We start from the raw sequence: 14,141 nt of genomic DNA, 5'->3' as shown, positions 1-14,141 counted from the left end.
GTTGTGTTACACTTAAAACTATACTTTTAAAACCAATAGTAGTCTTCTATTTAGATTTTATAAGTTAATACATACCTTAAGAGTTGTTAAAACTCCATAACACAACCTTTTTATCAAAATGGATCGAAAACAAAAAATAGACCCGGAAATATGCATTTACTACCTTAAATCAACACTTCAAGACATTTGGACATAAGGGACAACATCCCTAATGCGCCTTGAAATGAGGAACTCAAAAGTCATGTGTAAAGAAAAAATCTCTGTGTAGTGATATTGGACATGTTTCTATTTTTAACAAATGACTGAACTTAATTATTTGTGGTGATTAGGAAAGTAGAGGAACATAGAATAAATGTATAAAAACTATGGAGCTATTGAATGTGTTCAAAGTATTAACTTTTCAAAGAACTTATTGTGTTAAAAAGGGGATATTTTACCACAAGGAGCCGCATCACAAAAGGATGTTCGGGGTTTGATAATTTACGCAAAAAAAATCTCACTTCGTACCCCGAAAATTTAACCACAAATGTGAAAATGTCACAGCTTCGAAACGAGCTATCATACATATCCAAGTTTACGATATGGACTGAGCTACAGGAAAAAACGTTACCATTACGGCCTATGAAAAAAAAATTAAAGATATTGAGCCATATAAACTAACGTAACTCGTGATTACGTTAGTAAATTTACGAAGTGATGATTTCAACTTCTCCATTTGGAACTCTTGGTTCACAAATGAAAAGGCCACAATTTGGAAGCTGCAATCATCTCTGTTGTCGTACAGTTTTGTTTTCGACCGACCCTCCTAGTCAATTTCTAGATATAAGTTCTAATCAAATGGCAAAATCCAAAGATAAAACACATCAAACAAATGGATAACAACTGTTATAATTCTGACTTGAAACAAGCATTTTCTTACATAGAAAATGATGGATTAAACTTGGTTTATAGCGCTAAACCTCTCAATTGTATGATAGTCGCATCAAACTCCAATACTTTACAACGATGCAAGAACAAAACAAACATAACAGGTAAAATTGTCGAAACAGGGGTCCAGCAGTCATCACTATGTCACAATCTCAATTAAAACAAAAACAAACACATATGTATTAAAGAAGCACAAAACACATCTATCCAATTTAATTGTAAAGAGTCAAAAGCGTTCTATAACTGACTTTATTTCTATTGTCTATCATTTGTCTATAGTACAACCTAAACCAACATAACTAAAAGTTACATCTGATCATACACGTCTTCCAAGAACTAAGGTAGTATTTTCAACTCACTAATCGATATTTTGCACCAACATAATCTGACACAATAGCACATATTTGCTGGTTTTATCAAGGCTGAGCTTACACGGTATATAATTAGAAGCACTGAGAGCCAGGATAACTAATAGCTTACCCTCACACAGTTCAAATGAAACAGGAAGAATTCAATATAAAAGGTAAAAGAATTTATGTCCTTAGTTAACAATAGACTAATTAGAGAAGGGAAAAATTGAAATACAAAAAAAAAAATACTGAACGACTGAAAACATTAATTCAAAGTATAAAAGTTGTTTTAAGAAATAAATTTAAGACAAAACATACGCTGACAAAGCAGTTATATTAATGTTAAGAATTGATCAATTAAACAATTATCTCGGAACTAATATGGGTTTGGATATCCTTTCAAGTCCATCTTTGTAAGTATGCTTCTCAATTACATATAGCTTACATATCATAGTCTTCTGTTGATGGGTTTAAGTGTGTACTCTGAGTGTTCAATACGTAAAATAAAGGGATTATACAGAAAATGTGTTGTCAGTAAGCGGTCATGAATAAACACACATACATACTTCATTCCAGCTATTACAGTTTAATCAAACCTTTTGTGCAATTAGATTCTTCCCATCCTTCTTTACAACCTCCGATGCATTGGCCAGTAACATGATGACAGTGTTGACTTAAACAGTTTTCAGAACATTCCCTACTACAATCATTTCCAAAGTATCCAAGAATGCAAGCTGTAAGGAAATAACAAACCATTTATTGATTGTTAGTTTTTAACAATATCATTAGGTTCATAAACATTGTAAAAACAAACCCTTAATCTTTTGGGACTCGTCATTTACAAAGCACACGTTGCAAGAACGCTATATTTAGAAATGATGAACAGGTGATGCCTGGATTCTATACGAACAATTATCAAACAAGCGCTGTTTGTACGATTCACGAATGAACAAAATGTAAACCTCTTCCTTTAAAGATCTGTTTTGATACACTCTATGATAAGAAAAAGTCATAAAAATCAAATTTAAAGCAGGATCAATATTCCTATACATGGTTGTTGATTTAAACGATTTGCTTGGAATAAATATGAAATCAGGACGAACCACTTTTATTCCGTGTTAAGCTTACACTTGATATTTTGTAAATTTGATAATTAAATCCATGTGAAGCATCGGAATAATATCACAAGGCTTATAAAAATCATGAAAAAAAAACATAATCTGTTAGGTCTCATCTTTAAAATAGTGTGATGTTTAAATAACATACCATATTTTATAGTTGGAGGCGAATTCGACTGTAAGCATATTTTGCTTTCACATTTATACATTTTATGTATAACGGGCATTTTCTAAAATGCCTTGAAACTGTATGCGGGGTTCACACATTGCCGATTATGGTTCCTGTTTGAGATCAGGACACATTAGGTTAAACAGTCGGAATACAATTCTCATTGATCTGGAATGTCATAACACTGTCTAAACGAAGTCTTAACAGATTAATACGGATTGGGAATGGTCCGGAGAGGTCAGCCAGGTACCCGGCAGTTAGATTATGATACATCGGATCAAAATCGTAACAATAGTGTTTTTTCCACGCTGTCCTCTAGAACGTGCACGATCTGGAAAAATTGTCATTGTTGTTTTTTGTTGATTGAGTCAACATTGCATCCAGATCTTGTCGAATGCAAAACGTCTTTGCCGATACCGTTTGAAATAGTTCCATTATAAATACGAAATTCGACAATGATACACACGTTAGAGTCTCTTCCTACTGATTGACATGGGTAAAACGGGATAAAGCTGACAAAAAATCTTTGGACTCTTTTTTTAATTCAGTAATGAAAATAGTTGATATTCGAATACAACATTTTAAAGAACATATTACTCCTAACAACAACCATAAAACCCCTATTTCACATATCAAGAATAAACTAACAGAACTAGCCAAGGAATTTGTTTTTGTCCCGGCTGATAAAGCTGCTAATAATATCATTATTGTTTGACGTAAATTTTATATAGAGGTTCCAAAAGGAAATCACGAATTCACCAACATTCCAGCTGACTTCATTTTCAGATAACGACATCTGTAACAAACACAAACTTTTAGCTACTTCTTTACAAGCAGAACCAAATACAATGAAAGTCCCAACTATGTACTGGATTTCGAAGCTACACAAAAAACCTTACAAATATAAATTTATTTCATCTTCAAGCCATTGTTCCGCTACTAAATTGTCTGTTTCACTTACTAGTACACTTGGTAATAGAAAAACCTGATGATAAATTGTTCAAATAAGGCCTTTGAAAAAAGTGGAATTAATAGAATTTAATTCAATAATAATTAAATTCAGTCATTGTAATTATATAACTTGGTATGCCTATTATTGATTTAAATTGACGGTGTGTTTGATTCAATTTATACTGGTCACTTTAATATGCTAATTAGTTTAGCCCGCGAAATGTTAGTCCGTGCAATTTACCTCGTGTGGTTTGGTCATTTGAATTCAAACCTTACACGGAGCTTGACCAAAGCTATAGAATTTAAAACACAGAAGAAAAGATGAGTATTCTTTTTTAGTTTTAGAATTAAGCAACATTTTATAAAAAATAATAGCTCAACAATTTAAACTGTTAATCTGGTTTTTCTTTCTTAAATAATTTTAACTTTGATAAATGCTTTAAATAGTCGTGAACTTTTTCTTTGGTGTAATAACTGAATTTAAATTCTATCATTGCGTAAATTGTCAATCTTTTCTTGGATATTATTTTACATTTATATTTGTAAATTGAGTAGATGGTTATACTTATTGTGCGAGTTGTTATATCTAATTGTTTAACTGTCTTAATACGCTAATGAACATTTACCATGTTATTTATTCTTAATCCAAATCCAAATCTTGCAGCGCGAAGTAACCGGTGAGCAAGCCACATATTAATTTCAACATAAATGTATATATAAATTCTTTTAAGTCCTAAATATGCATGAAATAGGTGCCACTGGACATAAAGAAAACAATCTATGAATCTAGGTATGGCAACGAATGCTATTCACATTCAATGCATTTTGAACTTCAGTCCTGAATGAGATTGGTTTACAGATTTCACTGTATAAATATTGTAACTGATATACAGATATGAATTTACTTTACTTTTATACATACAAGTATTTTAATACAGTGATCTGACATAATTATTTGTTTGAAATTTCTGGAATAAGAATAATGTTATATTATTTTCATTGTTTTTCAGTGCAACAGGTATTTTAGTCCAGTAGAATAATTGTTAAAAGGTTGTTGTTTATCTTTATTTATAAGCATTCACTATACATGCTATATAAGAATAAGAATATTTCATTAAATGTTAATGAAAAGGGAACATTCTAAAACTATCATGACAATACAAAGACAGATGACATATTTCAAAACTTTTCTTGTCTCTCATGGTACAACTGATTTTTATAGTTTGTTCTTATGTTGTACTGTCACAGGTCAGGGGGGATTGGGCGCCTGTTAACATGTTTTACCCCACCACATTCTGTATGTATGTGCCTATCCAAAGTCAGGAGCCTGTAATTCAGTGGTTTTCGTTTGTAGATGTGTTAAACATGTTAAATATTTGTTTTTCGTTCATTTTTTGTACATAAATTATGTCGTTAGTTTTCTCTTTTAAATTGTTTTACATTTGTCATTTCGGGGCCTTTTATAGCTGACTATGTGGTATGGGCTTTGTCCATTGTTGAAGGCTATACGGTGACCTATAGTTGTTAATTTCTGTATCATTTGGTCTCGTGTGGAGAGTTGTCTCATTGGCAATCATACCACATCTTTTTTATACACACACACAAACATATACATTTGTATATAAAGAGTAATATTTCATATTTTGTTTCTTTACATCAAATGTTAATAAAGTTTTACTTTACATTTTCAATATACCAACTGATGCTCTGAAAAAAGGAATAAACAAAAATCGTCATGTTATGTGACTTTGGACGATAGAATTTCATGAGAGTGGTTGACATTTTCATGCTTTAAGCTTCTATTTTGACCAACAAACTTAATATGGAGGATTGAAATTGACTAACAAGATGTGAAAGAAGCAAAATAAACAAAAGCTATAACCCAAATGATTAAAAACAAATATATATATATTTTATTAATTTTTAAAGAGAGGCAACAGTTTTTTCAGAGTAGTAAAAAATTACCATTTTGAAAATTTGCTATTTCTTCGTTGTTATTATGTGTATTGATAAAAGTGAAACTGTTTTAAAAATGTCTTCACAATGCCTTTTTAATGAGGTCAAGTTTCTTAGATCAGTTGATTTAAAAAAAAAAAAAAAAAAAAAAAAAATCACTTTCCGTACTTAATGAATCATTTCTTTTTGTAAACTTTTGCGAACCATCAAGGATGTTAGTTGACTATTTAAATATATATACTTTTCGATTTAATTGTTTCATAGTTTTCATGTATTATAGTCGATTATAGGATAGGAATATTTCTCATTAACGAAGGCCACTTCAATTGATATTCGGTAGATACAATAATTATTTTCTTTTATGACTTTCGTTATCTCTATGATATTATCATTATGAATATACTTGAAATATCTGCCACTGGACATTGACAGCCACAATCAAGCATTTGCGGTTTTTTCTACTTTGGTTATTGCCATTGTATCTTAATACTAATTAGTCAATGGTAAAAATTGAAATATTTGTATTTCAATATTGATTCAATTGTTTGATTAAGGGATGTAACATTGACAAATGATATACTATTTTACTAATGCATTGACTAACATTGTAATTATTTGTTTAAGCCAGTACGCCGAGAGGAAAAAGGGAGAGGGTGCTGCCAAACCGTGCTGTACGTAGGCAAAATCAAATACAGCTACCGGTAAACAGAAGGCTTCGCCCAAAGAGAGCTGAAATTGTAAGACAAAATATAGCCATTCCACAACAGCCGTTAATACCACCACAACAGCCGTTAATACCACCACAACATCCATTAATGCCACCACAACAGCCATTAATGCCACCACATCAGTTATAACCACAACAGCAGTTATTACCACAACAGCCGTTTGTACCACTACAGCCAATTCTACAACCACAACTCATTTGAACTTCAAACTTCCTCAGCAGCCCGTTGAACAACAAGTTCCTGATAAGGGATGTATACACCCAGGGCAGCCCACAGCTCGTAATTCTGTACAAAACGGTGAGATTTTAGTTATACCTACTAGTAATGATGTTGATGTATTTGTACCACAAAAAAAATATAAACCAAATATGGAATTTAGAATATGTTGATTTGGCACAATTACTTTACAAAAAAAATTTTTGTTTCAAATATTGATCAACCGAAAAAAAGTGCTCGGTTTTGATGTAGATGGAGACATTTTAATTGACAGAAACAAATATTCAAAAGTAAATCATTATCTAACTTAGGTGAGTGGACTGAAGGGTTTTTAAATTATATGAAAATTTTATTGCAAAGATTCCCGGAATTGGCAAATGAATTGATTAGCTACATGACGATTATAAGGGGGTGTACCTTTTGAGAACGTTTATAAATTTGACATGCAATTTCGACTTATAAAGCTCGTGATCATTTGCGTGCATGGGACGTCATTGATGGACAGCTATGGCTTCAGTTTTTTGCAGTAGGCATACATCATGTTCCACAGACATCTTCTTATACTTCTCACACAGTTATTAGTCCTTGCTACAATTATAATTTTAAGGCCGTTTGTACTCGTATGAATTGTGTATACAGCCATGAATTCATGTATAAGATGTAGCCAGTTCCATCCTTCGATGTACAGTACAAATTATTCATATAACAAGAATAATCCTCGAAGTTCTGTAACTTCGGACTATTCTGCTCCTAGGTATCAAAACTACCCTAGGGCACCTGATGCAAACAATTTTGTACCAAGGTATCAGTCCAGTGCTAGAGCAGTCAAACAGGTTTTTGAATACACATGGAAATTTTAACCCAAATACTCGTTTTTCGATAAATAATTAAAGATTTCCCTGTCAGCAGACAAATGTTCCACGGATGTAATTTAATCATTTCAAATTTTATAATTTTGTTTACAGCTTGCAATCACGCATGATTTTTGGTATTTTTGGTTGTTCCCCTGTTAATACTACGGTTTAAGGTCATATGTTGACTGACTACCCCGTTAAAATATTGGCAAATTTATTATACAATGGTTTTAAATATGGTTTTCGAGCACATCATACAAGCAAAATATTAAAGTCTGTTTTACAAGATCCAAATTTAGCTTGGAAAAATCATGAGTGAATTGAAAAATGGTAGAATTGCGGGGCCTTTTTATTATCGACCTATTTCTAATCTACGTGTTTGGAAAATAATTTTAGAAATTATAATGGCATTTCTTATATTTTGGGTGACAAGTGGTTGTCGAGTTCTGTTTTAAATCTCTTTATCGGTAGTGCAAGAGTTATTCAAATACTTGGCTTACGTATCAAATGGACTAAATTAATTTCAAAACTTTAAACATAAACTAAACCTGTATGACGTATGGCCATGCCCCGTTTCACATTTAGTTAATAGTAGCTGACATGTTTAAGGATGAATATTCTTATTCCACTGGGAATGCGTACCTTTCAGGTATGAGGTTTAATCATAAGATCAATGGTTTATTGGACAACACTCATTCTTTTATTGTTCAAAAGATGCTCAGTGACATAAGCGACACGTCTGTCGTAAGCCTATTACTATTGGTATATTAACTACGCTTAATTTAGTTTGTTATTAAGTATATGAAACATGTTCATTCAAAGCTTCATTTTCAGCTAGAATTTTGGGTTTCTTAGTTTTGGAGAAATTGCAAATTCAAGTTTTAATGAAAATCTTATTGTAAAACGATCCAAGATATAATTTGATGCTTATTCAGGGTCACTTATTATAAAATTTCCTTCTTAGAAAACAGATCAGCTGGGTAATTCAGTAACGACAATTCTGGAAAAGAATAAACTACTTCAATTTGTCCTGTCCGGTTGATGTCGGACTACATTGCTGAGACACAAAGACGATGGACATTTTCATACACTTTAAAAAGGTTATGTAAGAACAAACCTTGTATAGTTGAAACACTTAATTTCAGGGTGCCTGAAAGATATTTGGGTAATTTGCTCTTTTATTGAGCTGTTATATTAAGCTTATAGGTGCATCGTTCGGACTAGAGATAGTTGGGTGTATTCCTAAATCAGATTCAAGGAGCTCTGAAAATGTTATGTATATATTTTCTTTAAATTTCCTCATTGTTTGGTTTTCCCTTACAATGAATAACATAGCTTAGATGTTGACAGTATTGCATTTTAGCTGAAGTTTATGTTGATGTTGCCACATGAATATCAATTTAATGAAGTTCAAAGTATTGAATTTAAGTTGATGTTGAAGTTTTTGATGTTTGTGTTGAAGTTGATAAAAATGTTGAAGTTGATAATATTGAAGTTGATAATAATGTTGTAGTTGATAATAATGTTGTAGTTGATAATAATGTTGTAGTTGATTATAATGTTGTAGTTGATAATAATATTGAAGTTGATAATATTGAAGTTGATAATATTGAAGTTGATAATAATGTTGAAGTTGGTAATATTTAAGTTGATAATAATGTTGAAGTTGATAATGATGTTGAGTTGATAATGATGTTAATATTTTTGATGTTGAAGTTGATAATGACATCGAAGTTGATAATGATGTTGAAGTTGATTGATGTTGATTCTTGCTATTAAATTTGTCATGCGGTAAATTTTATGGCGGATTACAAGTTGTGCAACTAGTTACTCAACTTGTAATTTTGGCGGAATTTACTTTAAGCTGCTATGGACTACCCAGTGGCTCCTGATATAACTTTGTTACTGCTGGATCGCCCTTCAGTAATTCAATCGTCATCAAGTTTTGATTGACAAGTTGATTGTGTTTCTTTCTTGCAATAAATGCCATGACAAATTTACAGCCAAATAAAACATAATTTCTTTAGTGATTTTGATTTATAGTTTATTCGTTGGATTCATTAATTACATCATGAGGTCAAACAATGAGAATACAGATTTAAACAATACAAGTACACTTTCATTTTATCTAGGCCCCCCTTTCAATCTATGTGTATATATATATATATATATATATATACAATAATAGAATTTAATTCAATAATAATTAAATTCAGTTATTGTAATTATATAACTTGGTATGCCTATTATTGATTTAAATTGACGGTGTGTTTGATTCAATTTATACTGGTCACTTTAATATGCTAATTAGTTTAGCCCGCGAAATGTTAGTCCGTGCAATTTACCTCGTGTGGTTTGGTCATTTGAATTCAAACCTTACACGGAGCTTGACCAAAGCTATAGAATTTACCCGCCCTCCCTTTTCCCTATTATGAATATTTTCTGCTGCTTTTCATTTATCGTTTCAGTTTTGGAAGAATGATTATAGAACCAGCGTCATGGCATATATAACAGACTGAGTTTGGAGCTTTTTTGTATTGTGAATGGACAGGCGGAATTTACTTTAAGCTGCTATGGACTACCCAGTGGCTCCTAATATAACTTTGTTACTGCTGGATCGCCCTTCAGTAATTCAATCGTCATCAAGTTTTGATTGACAAGTTGATTGTGTTTCTTTCTTGCAATAAATGCCATGACAAATTTACAGCCAAATAAAACATAATTTCTTTAGTGATTTTGATTTATAGTTTATTCGTTGGATTCATTAATTACATCATGAGGTCAAACAATGAGAATACAGATTTAAACAATACAAGTACACTTTCATTTTATCTAGGCCCCCCTTTCAATCTATGTATATATATATATATATACAATAATTACTTTTGGAGTGTCATAAACTCGTTTGCAGTACTTAATAAATTGCATGCGTATATTGGCGATTTTGAATCTGTTCAAAGTTCTACCCTTTATACCACTTTAAGCTTCATATTCTTAGTAAAGAGGCTCGGTGATATAAAAATTTCGACAAAAAATTATTATTTTGTTTTCATTACAAATTTTATTTATTACACTATAAGCATGATAAGTTATAACTTTATGGTTTTGTACAAATATCAACCAAACAAATCGATTCGGTTTGGCCCCAAATGACTTTCAAAAAGTTTTTATCATTGAAAAAGCTCCAAATGATCTCCCTTTGGTGCAAAAATGCCATTTTTGGGCATTAAAATTGAAATATCGTTTTTACTCATCGGTGACCTATATTATTTATTATTTTCTCAAATAAGCTTTACGAAAACTAAATAATTGTAAAATTATAGCGATTTCTGTAATTTAGTTCTTTTTATATTTCGATATTACCTTTTTGTCTCCAATTAGATCAACAGAAGAAAAGGACATTAACAAAAATGTATGCTTCTTTCGTAGGCAGATTGTGAGCTGAAATGAACTGATACCCCATATTTTTATTTCATTTTTCTATACAGTATATGATAAAATTCATTTATGAAAAAATATAGAGAAATCCTATATTAGGAAAAAAATTAATTTAGACCCGCGAGCCACCTTAAGAAAAAAATCACGTTTCTAATTAACTGGGGATTTAAAAGTCAGAATGCGAGTACATATATTCAAACTCTTTTAGGTCATTTTTTAGTAGCAATAAACAAAAGAACTATGTCAACTGGACATGCTTTGATACTATTTATGCGCTTGAATTTTTACTTGATAACATTTTTGTTCGCTTTGAAGATTCCATATATCGTCAAGTTATTGGAATATCAATGGGGACTAACTTTGCACCACTTATTGCGGACCTGTTTTTGTATTGTAATGAGTTACAATTTATGACTAAAATTAGCAAAGACCCACCAAAGCAACATTTGATACAAAAATTTAACAATACTTTTAGATATTTGGATGATATATTGGCTCTCAATAATGACGACTTCAGTATGTATACTAAAGAAATTTATCCTGCTGAACGTACTCTAAATAAAGCTAATATTAACAAAGACCACTGTCCTTTCCTCGATCTTGATATCTATACATGTATCATTAACGGGAAGCTTAATTAAAAAAATTATGATAAAAGAGATGACTTTTAATTTCCTATTGTTAATTATCTATTTTAAGATGGTGACGTTCCCTTGACACCATCTTATGGTGTTTATATATCTCAACATGTACGATTCGCTTGTGTATGTAACAACGTATTAGATTGTAGCGAGAGTAATTTATGTATTAGTGAAAAATTATTACACCAGGGTTTTCGATATCACAAACTGGTCCAAATATTTACTAAATTTTATCACCGGTAGAAGGAAATAAATCGTAAATATAACTCAACATGCAGACATCTTATCCGTTCAGGTATTTCACGTTCAAATTTTTATGGAAATATTCTTTATAAAGCACAAAAAATGTCAGTATTCTCCTCAAAAACTAACAAAACTCTTTAAATAGACTTATTAAAAAGGGATATAGTTACGATACTGTTGTCAGGTCATTAAAGATTGCATATTTTGGCTTTAATATTGATTCACTTATAGGGTCTTTGCATCGAAACTAAACAGATTTATTTCTAAAAAAACAGTTGTTCATGTTGTTGGCATGACACGGGTTATGTTCTTCTCATATAGTTTATGATAGTATGATACTAAACCCCTAACTGGAGGGATTGTGCCTGATATTCATATGATGAAGACATAATCTTTCAATCAGTTTAATTGAGGTCTGGAGCTGGCATGTCAGTTAACTGCTAGTAGTCTGTTGTTATTTTTGTATTATTGTCATTTTATTTATTTTATTTTGTTAGATCTTTTGACATCGGACTCGGACTTCTTTTGAACTGAATTTTAATGTGCGTATTGTTATGCGTTTACTTTTCTACTTTGGCAAGTGGTTTAGGGGAGGGTTGAGATTTGATAAACATGTTTAACCCCGCCGCAGTTTTGCGCCTGTCCCAAGTCAGGGGCCCCTGGCCTTTGTTAGTCTTGTATGATTTTTAATTTTAGTTTCTTGTGTATAATTCGGAGTTTAGTATGACGTCCCATTATCACTGTACTAGTATGCATATTTTTATGTTTTTAAGGGCACCTACGGGTGGGGAAATTCTCGCTACATTAAAGACCCATTGGTGGCCCTCGGCTGTTGTCTGCTCTATGGTCGGGTGGTTGTCGCTTTGACACATACGGTTCAGCAGACGGTGATAGGATAGCGTTCCGACAGTACCGGACCATCCCGAATATGAATTCAGTTTTCTAATGCGGGGTTCACACATTGCCGATTATTGCTCCCGTTTGAGATCAGACAGCAATACGACAGGAAAAATGAAAAAGTCGGATTAGTATCCTCAATTATCTGGAATGTCCTATCATTGTCTGTACACAGTCGTTTTAGTTCGTAACAGATTCTTACGGGTCGGGAAAGGTCCGAATAGTTCGTCAAAGCACCCCGACAGTTAAGCTGGGGTCACACATTCACGATTTTTACTGCCGTCCTTGACAGGACCATTCACGATTAAAATTTATTAAAAGTCTGATCAAGATCCTATGAATCGTGGATGGAAATTCAAACTTTAGTTAAAATTTGTAAAAAAAAATTTTTAATCACGACAACAATAAGATATTGTTCAGGAAGCGTCGATATTCAACCGTTTCCAAGCGAATTTATCCCGATAATCCCGTTCTAAATCCGCTTCTAATCCGATTTGTATCTTTCGCCAGGTAAAATTGGACCGAGTCTGTCACGACTGAGTCCCGATTCTACCGAATGTAATCCGACATAGATCAGTTAGTGAACCGACGCTGACGGAACTTATCCGTTCGAAAACTGTCGGCATACTCGGAAAAATCAGGTAATGTCGGAACGTAATCCTATCACGGTCCGCTCTATCGCATTGCAAACGGCTTTGTCTGGTCTCAGTCGTATAGTATTCTGTAATTGTCGGAACTCAGACGTGGGTATCATTGACGAATTCCGTATTAATAACGGGACTGTTCCGGAACAGTTTCGGCAAAAACGGTTCGCAATCGACAAGATCTGGATGCAATCTGGACTCAATCGGCAGAAAAACGGCAATGAAAAATTTCTCCAGATCATTCCCGTTCCACAGGACACCGTCCAGAATACACAGGACAATGTTAGGATTTTGATCCGATACAGCAGAATCTGTCACGACATAGGCACGATTATAATCCGACTAGACAAAATCGGCTGAGTTTCCCCGAATGGTACGGGACGCACCTAACTGTCGGGGTGCTTCGCCGAACTATTCAGACCCTTCCCGACCCGTAGGAATCTGATACGAACTTAAACGACTGGGTTCAGACAATGATAGGACATTCCAGATAATTGAGGATAGTAATCCGACTTTTTCACTTTTCGTGTCGTATTGCTGTCTGATCTCAAACGGGAGCAATAATCGGCAATGTGTGAACCCCGCATTAGGTGCGTCCCGTAACATTCGGGACAACTCAGCCGATTTTGTCTAGTCGGATTACAATCGTTGCTATGTCGTGACAGAGTCTGCTGTATCGGATCGAATTCCGAACAATGTCTTGTGTATTCTGGACGGTGTCTTGTGGAACGGGAATGATCTGGAGTCATTTTTCATAGTTGTTTTTCTGCCGATTGAGTCCAGATTGCATCCAGATCTTGTCGATTACGAACCTTTTTTTGCCGAAACCGTTCCGAAACAGTCCCGTTTTAATACGAAATTAATCAATGATACCCACGTCAGAGTCTCGACAATTACAGAATACAATACGACTGAGACCAGACAAAGTCGTTTGCAATGCGATAGAGCGGACCGTTATAGGATAACGTTCCGACAGTACCTCATCATCCCGAATATGCCGACTTTTTTC

General features: G+C 33.1%; 1 long non-coding RNA gene across 1 annotated transcript; it reads left to right on the top strand.

Moving 5' to 3' along the window:
• Positions 1–5,625: 5,625 nt before the first annotated feature.
• On the top strand, positions 5,626–10,003 carry LOC139528943 (uncharacterized). Its single transcript, XR_011665731.1, has 2 exons — positions 5,626–6,496; positions 8,234–10,003. It is a non-coding gene; the product is annotated as an uncharacterized lncRNA (long non-coding RNA).
• Positions 10,004–14,141: the final 4,138 nt, after the last annotated feature.

The sequence above is a fragment of the Mytilus edulis genome, chromosome 1 (assembly GCF_963676685.1).
Source record: "Mytilus edulis chromosome 1, xbMytEdul2.2, whole genome shotgun sequence".
NCBI classification, from domain to species: domain Eukaryota; kingdom Metazoa; phylum Mollusca; class Bivalvia; order Mytilida; family Mytilidae; genus Mytilus; species Mytilus edulis.
Note: the sequence above shows the minus strand (reverse complement) of the source record. Positions and strands in the feature narration are given on the sequence as shown.